Here is an 18,649-nt window from a genome sequence, read left to right on the forward strand (position 1 = left end):
TACAAGAGAAATAATTTAAGTGTCATAAACTACATGAATTTAATTAGTACAGGAATGTATACTAAGAGGAACTGAGGGGTTTCCGCAACTCTCCCACACATTCTTAGGAACTACAATTTGTAGTTTCTTATGTGGACTCAGCTCCCAGTTATCCTTCAGGGAGGTTGTCTGCTTTGTGAATTATGACTGCCAGGTTTATCTCCATGGCCAGCATGCTAGGCTGGCTGGCTTGCCGCCCCCAATGTGGAAAGCATGTGTTTATTCAGGAAACAGTCGTTCAATTTTAACATTGGCCTCAGCAAACCTATTTATGAAGGTAAATCCAGGGCTGCTGCAAAACTAAATTCCAGCTTGAACACCTTCCAAAACTGAGCTGAAATGGCTTTTGGATTATCCACAGTGGTGGATTATTCACACCACTGCTCTCCTATTAACAAAGCCTTTATTCATAATTCACCAACCAGACAAGTCCCAAAACTGAACGAGCACTGTTGCAAGTCCATTGCTTGCAACTCAGAACATGTTACCCTGTAAGCTGTATGAGGAACTGTGGTTAGACCCTAGGTCTGTGGTTCTCAAAGTGTGGTCCCTGTCCAACGGCAGCAGCAGACACGCAGCTGGGATCTTAGAAGTGCAAGAAGATCATTCACTTTTTGTATAATTAGATGTGCATAATGAAAAAAAAGATTATAACATATGAAATGAACTGCCTTGTGATATGGCATGTGTCCAACAACTAGAAATATTTAAGTATAGATGAGATAACATGTCAGAGGCTCATAGAAGAGATTCTTGTTTTAGATGAGGCATTGAATAAGAAGGCTGCTAATAATATTGCTTCTGATGCTAACGTTCTGTGCTCCTACCAGCAGGAAGTGAGTGGTCAGAGTATCTCATCTTTGTGTTTTAATTTGGATCTCATGGATGGCCAATGCACCCACACTATTACTCATTACTTCCAGACCAGTGTGAATCTTTTCCTGAGTTTTGCTGCAATATCTGCATTTGCTTCCAAGTAAGTATTTGGGAAACCGTTTTCCAAATTGGTCTTATCTGTAACCAGAATTTCTGAGGTTTCTAAAGACTCTAACAGCATAATAAAAGTCAAACAAATGAGCCCGTGTTTGGGATGAGATAAAAATGTTTGGGCAGTACAATTTACCTGATTCATAAAAACACTTTATTTTTATCACTGGAAGTTTATCTTTATTGACATGATTCACCAAATTTTAGTACAAATTGTTATTGTCATTGATAATAATAAGGGAATAACTTTTGTGCAGTCCTTTTTGGAGGACACAAAGTACATCTACATACATGAGCACGTTTTGTTCTTGTAGTGACCCTGTGAGCATTTATTACCATGTTTACCCATGTTTTACAAAAGAAGAGCCTGGTGTTGGAGAGTTCAGTGAGTTATCTAGGATTACTCTGCTACTAGTGATGCAGGAGGAGAAACGTAGTAGTCTAGGCCCTGACTTTATAAGTCCATATTCTTTCCCTTAGTCCTTATATCAATGGTTCTTAAATGGTTTTGCCTCAGGATCTCAATTATTGAGGACCCCAAAGATATTTTATTGATAAAATTTGTCGCTATAGACATTCACTGTATTAAAATTTAAAACTGAGAAAATTTAAAAATATGATCTGTCATTTCACTTAAAATAATATTAGTAAACAAATTACATTGTAATATAAAGAGTGTGTATTTACATTACTATATTAAAACATATTTTTTCGAGACAAAACATAGAACAGTTTTTTTAACATCTTAAAATCTCTCTTTAATATTTGGCTTAATAGAAGATTTTTGTATTTTCTTTTGCATTCTGCCTGTTGCAATTGATATTTTGGTCGATGTATATAAAAAATGTTGACTCACAAAGATATGTGGTTTGAAATAGTTGTATATTTTAATGACTTTTACAGATAATTGTAGATATTTTGTTGATACTACACCAAAACTCAAGTGATAGATTCTCAAATATCAGTTGTAATATTGAATGTGCATCCTTTTTAATGAACATTTTGTACTTTGTTACATTAAAATACATTAATTTATTTTGTAAATTTAATGAAGATTTTCCCCATATACTATTTTATGACATTATGCTCTATTCATTTGGAAAATATTAATTCACTGAGTAACAAAGATTTTCTATTCGTCACATTTTATTATATAGTATCAAAAATCACATTTGTTAATAGTATCACCAATATTTTCAGAAAAGTCTTTATGTATTGAGAAGCTGTCAAGTTCATGACTGCAGCTACAAAGTTTGCAAAATTCTCATTTTTCGGTTCAAATGTTATCTTTAACACCAAATGTTGTTTCTTTGAAGTGATAGGCTCACTTTATTATTCTCAAGAGTATATCTTCATGTCAAATTTCCAAGTCTGAACAAACAGAATTTATATTTTATACAACACCCCCCACAAAAATCAGTTGCTTTAGCTTGCAGCTCAAACACACACAAATCTTTCTCCTCAAGACAACCATCATCCATTGGTAGCAGCAGTGGTACTTCATACCTCTTGCATAAATTTCAATTCAGCATTTTGTCACACAAAATATTAAAATGGTATGTATTCAAGATCAAGATTTAATAAACTTGACTTATACTGCTTCTACGATGATATAATTTAGTGAAATTGTTTTTAAATGCAAGTGCACAGTAGTGAAAAATACAGTGGAAAACTACAAATGCAGTTTGGAGCCACTTACCTTTTTTTTCTTTTTTATTATACTTTAAGTTCTGGGATACATGTGCAGATCATGCAGGTTTGTTACATAGGTATACACGTGCCATGGTGGTTTGCTGCACCCATCAACCTGTCATCTATATTTGGTATTTCTCCTAATGCTATCCCTCCCCTAGCCCCCATCCCATGACAGGCCCCGGTGTGTGATGATCCTTTCCCTGTGTCCATGTGTTCTCATTGTTCAAGTCCCACTTATGAGTGAGAACATGCGGGGTTTGGTTTTCTGTTCCTGTGTTAGTCTGGTGAGAATGATGGTTCCTAGCTTCATCCATGTCCTTGCAGAGGACATGAACTCATCTGTTTTTATGGCTGCATAGTATTCCATGTTGTATATGTACCACATTTTCTTTATCCAGTCTATCACTGATGGGCATTTGGGTTGGTTCCAAGTCTTTGCCATTGTGAATAGTGCTGCAATAAACATACGTGTGCATGTGTCTTTATGGTAGAATGATTTATAATCCTTTGGGTATATACCCAGTAATGGGGTTGCTGGGTCAAGTGGTATTTCTGGTTCTAGATCCTTAAGGAATTGCCACACTGTTCTCCACAATGGTTGAATTTACACTCCCACCAACAGTGTAAAAGTCTTCCTATTTCTCCACATCCTCTTTAGCATCTGTTGTTTCCTGACTTTTTAGTTATCGTCATTCTAACTGGCATGGGATGGTGTCTCACTGTGGTTTTAATTTGCATTTCTCTAATGACTAGTGATAATGAGCTTTTTTTCAAATGTTTGTTGGCTGCATTAATGTCTTCTTTTGGGAAGTGTCTGTTCATATCCTTCAACCACTTTTTGATGGGATTGTTTGTATTTTTCTTGTAAATTTGTTTAAGTCCCTTGTAGATTCTGAATATTAGCCCTGTGTCAGATGGATAGATTGCAAAAATTCCCTCCCATTCTATAGGTTGCCTGTTCATTGTGATGATAGTTTCTTTTGCTGTGCAAAAGCTCTTTAGTTTAATTAGATCCTATTTGTCAATTTTGGCATTTGTTGCCATTGCTTTTGATGTTTTACTCATTAAGTCTTTGCTCATGCTTATGTTATGAATGGTATTGCCTAGGGTTTTTTTTAGGGTTTTTATGGTTTTATGTCTTATGTTTAAATCTTTAATTCATCTTGAGTTAATTTTTGTATAAGGTGTAAAGAAGGGGTTCAGTTTCAGTTTTCTACATATGGCTAGCCAATTTTCCCAACACCATTTATTAAATAGGGAATCCTTTCCCCATTTCTTGTTTTTGTCAGGTTTGTCAAAGATCAGATGGTTGAAGATGTATGGTGTTATTTCTGTGGTCTCTGTTCTGTTCCATTGGTCTGTATTTCTGTTTTGGTACCAGTATCACGCTGTTTTGGTTACTGTAGCCCTGTAGTCTTGTAGTATAGTTTGAAGTCAGGTAGCGTGATGCCTCCAGCTTTGTTCTTTTTGCTTAGGATTGTCTTGCTATATGGGCTCTTTTGGTTCCATATGAAATTTAAAGTAATTTTTTCTAATTCTGTGAAGAAAGTCAATGGTAGCTTGATGGGGATAGCATTAAATCTATAAATTACTTTGGGCAGTATGGCAATTTTGATAATATTGATTCTTCCTATCCATCAGAATGGAATGTTTTTCCATTTGTGTCCTCTCTTATTTCCTTGAGTAGTGGTTTGTAGTTCTCCTTGAAGAAGTCCTTTACATCCCTTGTAAGTTGTATTCCCAAGTATTTTATTCTCTTTGTAGCAGTTGTGAATGGAAGTTCACTGATGATTTGGCTCTCTGTTTTTCTATTATGGGTGTATAGAAATGCTCGTGATTTTTGTACATTGATTTTGTATCCTGAGACTTTGCTGAAGTTGCTTACCAGCTTAAGGAGTTTTGGGGCTGAGACAATGGGGTTTTCTAAGTATACATCACATCATCTGCAAACACAGACAATTTGACTTCCTCTCTTCCTATTTGAATACTCTTTATTTGTTCTCTTGCCTGATTGCCCTGGCTAGAACTTCTAATACTATGTTGAATAGGAGTAGTGAGAGAGGGCATCCTTGTCTTGTGCCAGTTTTCAAAGGGAATTCTTCCAGCTTTTGCCCATTCAGTATGATATTGGCTGTGGGTTTGTCATAAATAGCTCTTACTATTTTGAGATACATTCCAACAATACCTAGTTTATTGAGAGTTTTTAGCATGAAAGGGTGTTGAATTTTATCGAAGATCCTTTCTGCATCTATTGAGATAATCATGTGGTTCTTGTCATTGGTTCTGTTTATGTGATGGATTATGTTTATTGATTTGCATATGTTGAACCTGCCTGCATCCGAGGGATGAAACCAACTTGATCATGGTAGATAAGCTTTTTGATGTGCTGCTGGATTCGGTTTGACAGTATTTTATTGAGGATTTTTGCATCAATGTTCATCAGGGATATTGGCCTGAAATTTTCTTTTTTTTTGTTGTGTCTCTGCCAGGTTTTGGTATCAGGATGATGCTGGCCTCATAAAATGAGTGAGGGAGGATTCCCTCTTTTTCTATTGTTTGGAATAGTTTTAGAAGGAATGGTCCCAGCTCCTCTTTGTACCTCTGGTAGAATTTGGCTGTGAATCGATCTGGTACTGAACTTTTTTTGGTTGGTAGGCTATTAATTACTGCCTCAATTTCAGAACTTGTTATTGGTCTATTCAGGGATTCGACTTCTTCCTCATTTAGTCTTGGGAGGGTGTATGTGTCCAGGAATTTATCCATTTCTTCTAGGTTTTCTACTTTATTTGCGTAGAGGTGTTTATAGTATTCTCTGATTATAGCCTATATTTCTGTGGGATCAGTGGTGATCTCCCCTTTATCATTTTTTATTGTGTCTATTTGATTCTTCTCTCTTTTCTTCTTTATTAGTCTGGCTAGTGGGCTATCTATTTTGTCAATTTTTTCAAAAAACCAGCTCTTGGATTCACTGATTTTTTTTTAAGGTTTTTTCACGTCTCTATCTCCTTCAGTTCTGCTCTGATCTTAGTTATTTCTTGTCTTCTGCTAGCTTTTGAATTTGTTTGCTCTTGCTTCTCTAGTTCTTTTAATTGTGATGTTAGGGTGTCAATTTTAGATCTTTCCTCCTTTCTCCTGTGGGCATTTAGTGCTGTAAATTTCCCTGTAAACAATGTTTCAGCTGTGTCCCAGAGATTCTGGTACGTTGTGTCTTTGTTCTCATCAGTTTCAAATAACTTATTTATTTCTACCTTAATTTCATTATTTACCCCATAGTCATTCAGGAGTAGGTTGTTCAGTTTCCATGTACTTGTTTGGTTTTGAGTGAGTTTCTTTTTTTTTTTTCTTTTTGTTTGAGACAAAGTTTCATTCTTGTCACCCAGGCTGGAGTGCAATGGCACAATCTCTGCTCACTGCAACCTCTGCCTCCTGGGTTCAAGTGATTATCCTGCCTCAGCCTCCTGAGTAGCTGGGATTACAGGTGCCCACCACCATGCCTGGCTAATTATTGTATTTTAGTAGAGATGGGTTTTTGCCATGTTGGCCAGGCTTGTCTTGAACTCCTGGCCTCAAGTGATCCACCTGCCTCATCCTCCCAAAGTGCTTGAGTGAGTTTCTTAATCCTGATTTCTAATTTGATTGCACTGTGTTCTCAGAGAGTGTTTCTTAGGATCTCCATTCTTTTGCATTTGGTGAGGAGTGTTTTACTTTCAATTATTTGGTCAGTTTTAGAATAAGTGTGATGTGGTGCTGAGAAAAATGTATATTCTCTTGATTTGTGGTAGAGAGTTGTATAGATGTCTATTAGGTCTGCCTGGCCCAGAGCTGAGTTCAAGTCCTGAATATCCTTGTTAATTTTCTGTCTCATTGATCTGTCTAATATTAACAGTGGGGTGTTAAAGTCTACCACTATTATTGTGTGGGAGTCTATGTCTCTTTGTAGGTCTCTAAGAACTTGCTTTATGAATCTGGGTTCTCCTGTATTGGGTGCATATATATTTAGGATAGTTTGCTCTTCTTGTTGCATTGATCCCTTTTCCATTATGTGATGCCCTTTGTCTTTTTTGATCTTTGTTGGTTTAAAGTCTGTTTTGTCAGAGACTAGGATTGCAACCCTTGCCTTTTTTTTTTTTTTTTTTTTTTTGCTTTTCATTTGCTTGGTAAATATTCCTCCATCCCTTTATTTTGAGCCTGTGTGTGCCTTTGCACATGAGATGGGTCTCCTGAATACAGCAAACCAAAGGGTCTTGACTCTTTATCCAATTTGCCAGTCAATGCCTTTTAATTGGGGCATTAAGCCCATTCACATTTAAGGTAATATTGTTATGTGTGAATTTAATCCTGTCATTATGATGTTTAGCTGGTCATTTTGCCTGTTAGTTGATGCAGTTTCTTCATAGTGTTGATGGCCTTTACAATTTGCTATGATTTTGCAGAGGCTGGTACCAGTTTTTCCTTTCCGTATTTAATGCTTCCTTCAGGAGCTCTTGTAAGGTAGGCTTGGTGGTGACACAATCTCTCAGCATTTGCTTGTCTGTAAAGGATTTTATTTCTCCTTTGCTTATGAAACTTTGTTTGGCTGGACATAAAATTCTGGGTTGAAAATTCTTTTCTTTAAGAATGTTGAATATTGCCCCCCAGTCTCTTCTGGCTTGCAGGGTTTCTGCAGAGAGATCCTCTATTAGTCTGACGGGCTTCCTTTTGTGGGTAACCTGACCTTTCTCTCTGGCTGCCCTTAACATTTTTTCCTTCATTTCAACCTTGCTGAATCTGACGATTATGTGTCTTGGGGTTGCTCTTCTCAAGGAGTATCTTTGTGGTGGTCTCTGTATTTCCAGAATTTGAATGTTAGCCTATTTTGCTAGGTTGGGGAAATTCTCCTGGATAATATTCTGAAGTGTCTTTTCCAACTTGGCTCCATTCTCCATGTCACTTTCAGTACACCAATCAAAAGTAGGTTTGGTCTTTTCACATAGTCCCGTATTTCTTGGAGGCCTTGTTCATTCTTTTTCATTCTTTTTTCTCTTCTTTTCATGATTCATTTCATTAAGTTGATCTTTAGTCTCTGATATCTTTTCTTCCACTTGATCGATTCTGCTGTTGGTACTTATGTATGCTTCACGAAGTTCTTGTGCTGAGTTTTTCAGCTCCTTCAGATCATTTATGTTCTTCTCTAAACTAATTACTCTACTTAGCAATTCCTGTAATCTTTTTTCAAGGTTCTTAGCTTCCTTGCTTTGGGTTAAAACATGCTTCTTTAGCTCTGAGGAGTTTGTTATTACCCGCCTTCTGAAGCCTACTTCAGTCAATTTGTCAAATTCATTCTCTCTCCTGTTTTGTCCCCTTGCTGGTGATGAGTTGTGATCCTTTGGAGGAGAAGAGGTGTTCTGGTTTTAGAATTTTCAGCCTTTTTGTGCTTGTTTTTCCTCATCTTTGTGTATTGTCTACATTTGGTCTTTGACTTTGGTGACCTTCAGATGGAGTTTTTGTGTTGACATCCTTTTTGTTGATGTTGATGCTATTCCTTTGTGTTTGTTATTTTTCCTTCTAACAGTCAGGCCACTCTGCTGCAGGTCTACTGGAGTTGCTGGAGGTCCACTCCAGACCCTGTTTGCCTGGGTATCACCAGTGGAGGCTGCAGAACAGCAAAGATTGCTGCCTGCTCCTTCCTCTGGAAGCTTCGTCCCATAGGGGAACCTGCCAGATCCCAGCCAGAGCTCCCCTGTATGAAGTGTCTGTCAACCCCTGCTGGGAGGTATCTTCCAGTTAGGAGGCATGGGGGTCAGGGACCCACTTGAGGAGGCAGTATGTCCCTTAGCAGAGCTTGAGAGCTTTGCTGGAAGATCCCTGCTCTCTTCAGAGCCAACAAGTAGGAACGTTTAAGTTGGCTGAAGCTGCGCCCACAGCCACCCCTCCCCCCAGGTGCTCTGTCCCAGGGAGATGGGAGTTTTATCTACCAGCCCCTGATTGGTGCTGCTGCCTTGCTTTCAGAAATGCCCTGCCCAGAGAAGAGGAATCTAGAGAGGCAGTCTGGCTACAGTGGCTTTGCCGAGCTGAGGTGGGCTCCGCCCAGTTTGAACTTCCCGGCAGGTTTGTTTACACTGTGAGGGGAAAACTGCCTACTCAAGCCTCAGTAATGGTGGACACCCCTCCCCTCACCAAGCTCGAGCATCCCAGGTTGACTTCAGACTGCTGTGCTGGCAGCAAGAATTTCAAGCCAGTGGACCTTAGCTTGCTGGGCTCCGTGGGGGTGGGATCTGCTGAGCTAGAACACTTGGCTCCCTGACTTCAGCCCCCTTTCCAGGGGAGTAAATGGTTCTGTCTTGCTGGTGTTCCAGGCACCACTGGGGTATGAAAATAAACTCCTGCAGCTAGCTCGGTGTCTGCCAAATCAGCCACCCCGTTCTGTGCTTGAAACCCAGGGCCCTGCTGGTGTAGTCATCTGAGGGAATCTCCTGGTCTGCGGGTTGTGAAGACCATGGTAAAGCATAGTATCTGGGCTGGAATTCACTGTTCCTCATGGTGAGATGTGGCAACGTGCTAGCAGCCCTTGCTCACCCTCAGTGCCTCCTCAGCCTTGGCGTCCACTCTGGCTGCACTCGAGGAGCCCTTCAGCCCGCTGCTGCGCTGTGGGGGCCCCTCTCCGGGGCTGGCCAAGGCCCGTGCCAGCTGCCTCTGCTTGCACGGAGGTGTGGAGGGAGAGGCGCGGGTGGGAGCTGGGGCTATGCATGGTGCTTGTGGGCCAGTGTGTGTTCTAGGTGGGTGTGGGCTCGGCCTGCACTTAGCGTGGCCGGCGGTGCCTGCTGGGCCTGATCAGAGACTGGGTCCCATGCATGGAATGCCATTCTGTCTTCACGGGGTCGTTGGCCATGATGGCGGGTCTCAGTCTCTTTCTCATTTCCCCTCTTTTCTTCTTGGTTATCTGGGACAAGCTCCCTCTGAGCTGCTGGAGTGCCCGGGCTAGGTGCTGCAAAGTCCTGCAGCGAGTGCCAGTGAGAGGTGAAGCCACTGGGCTTCTGGGATGGGTGGGGACTTGGAGAACTTTTCTGTCTAGCTAAAGGATTGTAAATGCACCAATCAGCACTCTGTGTCTAGCTAAAGGTTTGTAAATGCACCAGTCAGCACTCTGTCAAAATGGACCATGTCTAGCTAAAGGTTTGTAAATGCACCAGTCAGCACTCTGTCAAAATGGACCAATCGGCTCTCTGTAAAACAGGCCAATCAGCAGGATGTGGGTGGGGCCAGATAAGGGAATAAAAGCAGGCCACCTGAGCCAGCAGCGGCAACCTGGGTCCCCTTCCATGATGTGGAAGTTTTGTTCTTTCGTTCTTTGCAATAAATCTTGCAGCTGCTCACTCTTTGGGTCCGTGATGCCTTTAAATAAGAGCTGTAACACTCACCTCGAAGGTCTGCAGCTTCACTCCTGAAGCCAGTGAGACTGTGAACCCACCAGCAGGAATGAACAACTCCAGAAGGGAGGAATGAAAACTCCGGAAGCGCCACCTTTATGAACTGTAACACTCACCGCAAAGGTCTGCAGCTTCACTCCTGAAGCCAGTGAGACCATGAACCCACTGGGAGGAATGAACAACTCCAGACGTGCTGCCTTTAAGAGCTGTAACACTCACTGCAAAGGTCTGCGGCTTCACTCCTGAAGTCAGCGAGACCACGAACCCACCAAAAGGAATAAACTCCGGACACATCCAAACATCAGAAGGAACAAACTCCGGACACATCATCTTTAAGAACTGTAACACTCACCGTGAGGGTCCGCGGCTTCGTTCTTGAAGTCAGCAACACCAAGAATCCGATTCTGGACACAATGGCACAGTCCCTCATGACTTCCCTTGGCTAGGGGAGGGAGTTCCCTGACCCCTTGCACTTCCTGGGTGAGGCAACGCCCCACCCTGCTTCGGTTCACCCTCAGTGGGCTGCACCCACTGTCTAACCAGTCTCAATGAGATGAGCTGGGTATCTCAGTTAGAAATGCAGAAATCACTCATCTGCCTTCTGCACTGATCTCGCTGGGAGCTGCTGGTGGCACTTTCTTGATTTATACAATGAAATCAGTAGTTTTATCCACCATTGATTTTACCTAATCACTACAAGTGTCCACCCAGTGAAAAAGTCAAGTCACATCTTATTATGAATACAGTTTGGATCTCATTGTCCTCCTGGAAGGGTCTTGGGGACTTTGGTGTCCACAAAAGTATTGCTTTGTTATATCAAGCTGCCTTTGTCTGTGGTAGCTGGATTTTGAAGCCAATGATCCTACATTCCATTTTAGGGTAGATACTTCTAGTGCCAACCTTCTTAATGTTGCTGACATTGACATTTTTTATTTTGTGTTTCTCATGGCTCATTTTGAACTGTTCTCCTCCTTGAACAATACATGGCAGTCCCACTAAACTTTCCATGCCTTTAACTCTGTTCTCTCTAGCATCTAGAACTTGTTCTTCTCCTGGGAAAACCACTCACCTCATTAAACTGTAGGGCTAACTCATTCTCAGGTATGAGCTTAAACGTTATTTTTCCAAGGAGATGCTCCATGACAGCTACATTGAAACATACTTTTAAATCGCTACTATATGCTAGGGACTCAGCATTTAGTCATACACTGGTAAATATTGAGTATACATTGTTACTATCAGTTTAATGTCTGTCTTTCTTATGAAGCTCCTTCTGTATTATTCATTCTTATATCATCAGTACCCAGCATGATGCCTGTTCATAAACCTGTTGAGAATGGGTGCAACATACAGTCTACAGTTGGTCCTCATTATTCAGATTCCATATTTGAGAATTTGCACACTCACTATATTTGTAATCCTAAAACAAATAGTCATGGTGCTTTGATGGTCACACTCAGATGTGTTCTGAGTGGCATAAAATTTGAGCTGCCTAACAGGTATATTCCTAGCTGAGATTTCACAAGGCAATGCTTTGCCTTCTTGTTTTAGCTTTAAACAAGTGTCCTTTGGGGATCTATTTAGTGCTACATTTTTCACATTTTTTGAGCATTTTGCTGGTGATTTCACTGTTTTAAGGAAAAAATATGTGTGTTAGGTAAGCTTTGTTCAGGCTCAAGGCATAGTGTTTGCCGTGAGTTCAATGTTAAAGAATCAACAATATATATGAAATAAGATGTCTATAAACAGAGACGTATAAAACAAGGTTATGTATTGATCAGTTGACAAAAATGTTGTGACCAGAGGCTCGCAGAAACCTAATCCTGTTTTTCCCCTGGAGCAGTGGTTTAATATCTGCTATTTCTGTATTCAAGACAATATTTTAGAACAACTACCATGAATAATGAGAATTGACTGCACCATTTTCCTGTCACTTTCTCTGGTAACTGAGTAAGCAGCTGCCACCTGAATTCTGATTCTAGCTGTACCATGTACTCAATACATGGAAGACCAGGAGACTTTTTGAAGAAACTGCTCTAAAGATAGAGCAGAATTCTAGTTAGTTCTCTCTCCTTCTACCCTGTTGTGGGTTGAATTGTCTCTCCCCATAAGATAGGTTGAAGTCCTAACTCCCAGTACCTGTGAACGTGAGTTTATTTGGAAATAAGGTCTTTGCAATTGTAATAAATGTCAGAGGTAATCATACTGAATTAGGGTGAACCCTAAGTCTAATGACTGGTGTCTTAACAAGGAGAGAGAGACTTGAAGACAGAGACACAGAGAAGACACAGGGAAGAAGCTCAAGTACAGACAGAGGCAGACGGGAGTTCAGCTGCTGCAAGCCAAGGAACCCAAGGATTGCTGGCAACCACAAGAACTCAGGGGAGCAGCACAGAACACATTCTCCTCAGATCCCCCAGAAGGAACCAATGCTGCAGACACCTTGATTTTAGACTTCTGGCCTCTGGAACAGCTGGAGAATAAATTTCTGTTGTTTTAAGCCACCCACATGGTGGTAGTCTGTTCTAGCAGCCCTAGGAAACTAACACACACCCCTTAGCACATTAGGGTAGCATCTTTGAGGTGATCCAGCAGAAAAGAACTCCAAATAGATAGACCGAGGAGAAAAGAACATTGCATCAGCAGCACTGTGGCAGCTCAGCCTTCTGCTAATTAACTGGAAATTCCAGCCTCCAGGTTTTTGGTAGCGGATGTCGCTGAGAGAAGTAGGACGCTGGAGAGCAGGCTCATGGGGAAGCTTCCGTGCGTGGCATTTCACACCCTCAGATCAAATGCTGTTTAAAGGAGGAATAATACATATTAATGCAGTGCCTGCTTCAATTGCTTTCAAGTGGCAGGAGCTGACAGCGCAGCGTGCGCGGCAAGACTCTGTAGAAATAGCCCCTGACACTCTTGCAGGTTTACCTCAGCGATTCTTCCCGCACTACACCCAGAGGCTTTCTTAATTGGCCCTCCGAGGGGGTCGGGGTGTGCACGCGTGTCACCTGCAGCACAAGGGCCGGCAGCAGCGGGGCGGGCGGGCTGCCAGGCTCCGGGCTGCGCAGGTGTTCCTTCCACTGCCCGCCTCCGGTGGAGAGAGAGGCGGCCAACTGATTTCCCGTTCGGTTCCTGGGGAATGGCCTGAGGAAGGCATACCGCTCCCAGTGGAAGTGAATAATCAGTGTCCCTGAGCTGTTCCCTGAGGTGACATTTGACTCACTTGGCTCCGCTTCCAGCTGTTGCAGGGGCCTCGTATCCCCCTTAAGCCGACAGGGGAGCTTTGAGCGGATGTACCTCCGCCAGCTTTGGGTTATTATGAGAGCACCAGGGCCTGAAAATCCTGCGTGGGAATGAACTGTAATCAGGCAGGCTGAACTAGCACCTGTACCTAGGCCTGAGCCTGCCTCTAGCCACCTGCATTATTTAGAAACGCTCAAAGTAGCCCTCAGCTACAAGCTTCAGCTGAGAGCTGGGAGGGGAGACAGTCCATTTCCCCATCGCTGTGTGACGAAAGTGAACCTCTGCAAGTCAATTTTGTTTTAAATTTTTTTATTGTGAGAAAATACATGTAACGTAAAATTTACCATATTCTCCATTTTTTTTTTTTTTTACAGATGGAGTCTGGCTCTGTAGCCCAGGCTGGACTGCTGTGGCGCGATCTTGGCTCACTGCAAGCTCCGCCTCCCGGGTTCACGCCATTCTCCTGCCTCAGCCTCCCCAGTAGCTGGGACTACAGGCGCCCACCACCACGCCCGGCTAATTTTTTTTGTATTTTTAGTAGAGACGGGGTTTCACCGTGTTAGCCAGGATGGTCTCGATCTCCTGACCTCGTGATCCGCCCTCCTCGGCTTCCCAAAGTGCTGGGATTACAGGCGTGAGCCACTGCGCCCGGCCTCCATTTTTAAGTATACATACATTTCACTGGTACCGTATACATTCATAATATTGCTGAACCATCACCCACTATCCATTTCTATAACTCTTCATCTTATAAAACTGAAATTCTTTCCAAATTAAATTAAATCTCCCCTTTCTCTTTTTCATCCCGACTCTTGACAACCACCTTTCTACTTTCTGTCTCTATGATTTTTGACTACTCCAAGTACCTCATCTAAATGGAATCATACAGTATTTGTCTTGTTGCGACTGGCTTATTTCAACCAAATATAATTTTAAGTCATAATTTATAGAGGACTCTATGTATGCCAAATGAGTGCTTAATAAAATTTATGTCATTAAATTCTAGCAACCATAAGATTAAGCAATTATTTTTCTCCTCGTTGTACATATAAAGACTTCAATTAATAATATAAATTGATTACATTTTCCAGGTCACATTCTAGTAAGTGGTAGAGCCTGCTTACAAGCATAGGTCTGCTTGGCTCCAATCCTACCTTCTAAGTGAACAACCCCTGAGCAGAATTTGAAATATTTATGCATATGTGTATTTCATATGTATACCCATGATTCTTAGATTAGGATATAGCCTGTGCATGGCATAATATTAATACTAATGTCTGACATAAATATGCCACTAGCTAGTAAGGAAGACCCAAAAGAGGAGAGACAATTTGTTTTTCTCACTAATGTTTACCTAGGGATTAAGTACAGTACCTTGCACAAATGAAGGTAGTTCCCCCTTATCCATGGTTTTGTGTATCACAGTTTCACTTACATGTGGTCAACTATGTTCTGAAAATATTAAATAGAATGTTCCAGAAATAATGCAATTTTTAAATTGTGCTCTGTTCTGAGCAGCATGATGAAATCTCATGCCATCTGGCTGTGTCCTGTTGGGGACGTGAGCCATCTCTTCATCCAGAGGATCCACCCTGTATACACTTCCAGCCTATCAGTCATTTAGTAGCTGTTTCAGTTATTAGATTAAAAAAGTAGTATATACAGGGTTCAGGTCTTGGAAGTTTCAGGTATCCATGGTGAGTCTTTGAATGTATACCTCTAGGATAAGAGGGAGATTACCATACTTAGTAAATATTTGTTAAAGTAATAAATGAAAAGAACACACGAGTAGACGAAATTATTCTGCTTGTTGCAAAGTGTTACAACCACTATAACCTTTTTATTCCCAGAACTACCTTGGGAAGTAAGCAAAGTAAAAAATATTTTTACTTTGCCAATATTGAACTAGAACTTGCATTTTCTGGTTGCTAGTTTTGCTTTCTTAACTCTAAGTTTTTGATATGGCAGAAGTAACATAGGGTTTAACCTTGGATTCAACTTTTACTCTCTCTATTCTTGTTTTAATGGACATGACTTGAGACACTGGACAAATAGTTGCTGATTGCCAAAGACAGGTTAAGAATCACATGAAAATTCCCGCATTTTCTACTGTCATCATTCAAACAAGCTTCAAACATGCTGAGATTGCTCTTAAGTTGAGGAAGGGTCCCCATGTCAAGGTTTGACATCCTGAAACACATTCTAGCAATATTAATCACTTCAGCATTCCTTTGGTGATGCAGAGACCTTTTTCTGATTTGTCATATTCACATTAATCAAGCACTTTCAGGAATTAATTCTTGTTTGGTATTTTAGGGCATCATTTAGGGAATGATAGATACAGAAGTGGATGACCTATGGATAAATATATAAAAGTTCACAAATCTCTGGTGATTTTTTAACTGTAATCTCAATTGTGAATGGTTCTGGATAATGATGTATATGTGAAAAATGACACGTTATCTATATACCTTACTACTGGCATCTCTCACTCTGTCTATTCCATGTTGTTCAAAGGCAGGATGGGCAATTCTCAAAGCCATCCTGTAGTCATATATACAGTTTCCTGTAGTCACACATAAAAGGCAAGACTGTGTGTAACCTTCGGGAAACAAGACTCTAGAAAGACAAACATAATTTCTGTATATCTGCCAAGCATTGTAATGAGGGTCCCAGAAATAATAAAAGACCTATTAGGAACCACAAAGACCATTTTGGCCCAATTACCATCTCTTATCTTTCTGTGGAAAGAGATATGTTAATTAACCAATTTGTCTGTTTTCTGGAATCAAAGCTAGAGCTTTTGAAAGATACTCTTTAGGTTCATTATAAATTTTTGAACCTCACTACCTGGGGTGGACCTCTGAGGATTCAAACTAGTCCTTTTACTTATATTTCTGGTCCAAAGGACTCTTGTTATATTCCCTTTAGCTTCTGTTCCAAATTACTATTAGACTTGTATTTCTCTTAATGGTAACATTTCCTTTGCCTCCTTGTTTTTAATTTGGAGCTCTCAAGTCCTTACATCAAGAGTCAATTAGACTTTCTCCTCATCTTTAATATCTGATCAGTTACCAAGTTTGATAGATTTGGCTTCATAATTTCTCTTAATTCTCTTCTTTCTGTTTGTACCACAACCTTACCTTTTCATTCTACTAGAATATTTTTACTGCCCCTCTAAAATTATTGAATGCTTCTTTTCAGAGTAGTCTGAGAAAAGATCATCTTTAAGAACCTTTTTTTGAAAGGCAACCTACCCAATGAAGTTTGATCCTGCCTTCTCCTGAAGTCTTACAGCACATAAATTACACATTGTACTGTAGTTATCTGTGCTGTTTTTATTATTAGTTTTTTTGGTTAGAATCTAAGAAGTACCAGGTTCAGTGTTAGCCATGGAGGGCTGGCAGTACACTGCACCTATTAGACTTGCACCTAAAAGATAGTCTAATAGAATGAGTTAAGTATTCTGGAGTCAAACTGTCTAGATCTGGATTCCAGCTCAGACATTTTCACATGCATGACCTTGAAAAAGCCATTTTTCTGCTTTGAACTTCAGTCCTTTTATCTAAAAAAGAACAATAAATATGTTTGAGGAATGTACTTTAATATAAATGTTTTATCAGTGTTCTCTGGCACATGGTAAAAGTTAATTCAATTCATTTAACTGATATTTTCTGAACAGGTAATCTATACCAGGTATTCTTTTTGATTCAAATAATACACAGTGGTGAACAAAACAGATGGATTTCTTGCTTTCATAGGGTGTAGATTCTAGTGGTAGGGGGCAGAGATGGCTAATGTTACTTTGATATAAATAGCATAGTTGTACCAGTTTTCAGCCAGTTCCCCTTGTGATTTGTAGGTGCCTGTGCCATTTTGGTTACTAAAGATCTTGAATGCACTTATGGATATCGATAATTACTAAGTAATGTTGAAATGGAAGTTTTGGAGGAAGCATCATGATATAAATACCATGTTCTAAAGTGAAATTTGAGGCCATAATATAAACATTTAAAAATGGTGTTGAAATCTATTTCTACATCTCCAAAAGCCTTTACCTGCAATGAGCACAACTAAATGTCAGCATATGAAGACAGAAGAAGATTTTTGGAGAGAGCATTTGGGATTCTTTGAGTGTGATCTCCTCCTCTAAGGATGGGACAAGTGTGGCTGCTTCCATCTTCATCTCAAGTTAAGGAAAGGTGTTTGAGGAAGAACTACTAAAAGTTTAATATGCTTGTTCTTTAGTTTGGTACACAGTAAACCTGAATCTTTTCCTCCTGGAGTATATAATAAGGAAGTGAAAGATGGGTTGGCTAGTTGCTTTGATGGTGGTTAATGGAGCATTTAGTAGCCTGCAGTCCTTGAGTTTGTTGAGGAAGATAATATTTGAGTAATCTCCATGGATCAAATGTGCATGAACATGCAAGAAAGAGGAGGATGATTTAACTCCTTTCTAAGAGGGTTCAGGGAAGATTCAACAGACTTCAGCAGAAAAAAAATGTGTGGTACCAATGGATGCCTATGTTCATGGACAGAGTAAATTATCACCTGCAAAATAGAGATGCATTCATCCTTCTGAATAATCAAGATTGACTGGGCACCTTAGGCACTTATGAAGGTAATGATTTATATTTATATAAGTAAACAAGATAACTTGAGAGAGTGATAAAAGCTATGGAGAAAATAAATTAGGACAATATAATAGAGATTGTCTAGGGTTCAGTAGAAGTAGCTTTGGAGTGGGTGCCCTGGGAAGGTCTCTCAATGCAGACAATGGTAGATTGGCAGGAACTAGACAGCAGGCAATGATATGGAGACTGAGAAAGTTTTGCACACAAACGGAATGCCAGATGCCATGGCCATTGGGTGGAAAGGAGCTTGACATGTCTTACAAACCCAAAGAAAGACAGTGTGCAGAAACTTCGTGGGAGTGATGGAATAATATTGAACATTATCTAAGAGATTGTAGGGACAGATCAAGTAGGACCTTGCAGGGCATGGTAAGGGATTTGGGTCTTATTTTGAGCAGAAAGGGGAGCCAGTAGAGAGTTTCAAGCAAGGAGTGACATTAAGTGACTTACATTTTTTAAGTGTTACTTTTATTTCTGAGTGGAGTAACAGAAAGTTGTGTAAAGTACAGAGACAACAGAGTGATGAGAAACCTCCTGGGGGATATCAGCCTTGAACAGATCTGGATCATGCGGATTAGATTTAAAGAAGCTGGAAAAAATGGAACGTGCCCTTCAGCTTGGTGAAAAAGAGGCTACTGACACAGAGGC

General features: G+C 40.5%; 1 long non-coding RNA gene across 1 annotated transcript in view; it reads left to right on the plus strand.

Annotated features, from left to right (window-relative positions):
* The first annotated feature begins 875 nt into the window (after window positions 1-875).
* The window catches only part of LOC129144022 (uncharacterized), a 200,917-nt gene continuing 183,143 nt past the window's right edge, over window positions 876-18,649 (plus strand). Inside the window, exon 1 of the long non-coding RNA XR_008548092.1 lies at window positions 876-1,015. This is a non-coding gene — a long non-coding RNA (uncharacterized LOC129144022). The remainder of the gene's footprint in view (window positions 1,016-18,649) is intronic.

This window comes from Pan troglodytes, chromosome 4, assembly GCF_028858775.2.
Source record: "Pan troglodytes isolate AG18354 chromosome 4, NHGRI_mPanTro3-v2.0_pri, whole genome shotgun sequence".
Lineage (NCBI taxonomy): Eukaryota > Metazoa > Chordata > Mammalia > Primates > Hominidae > Pan > Pan troglodytes.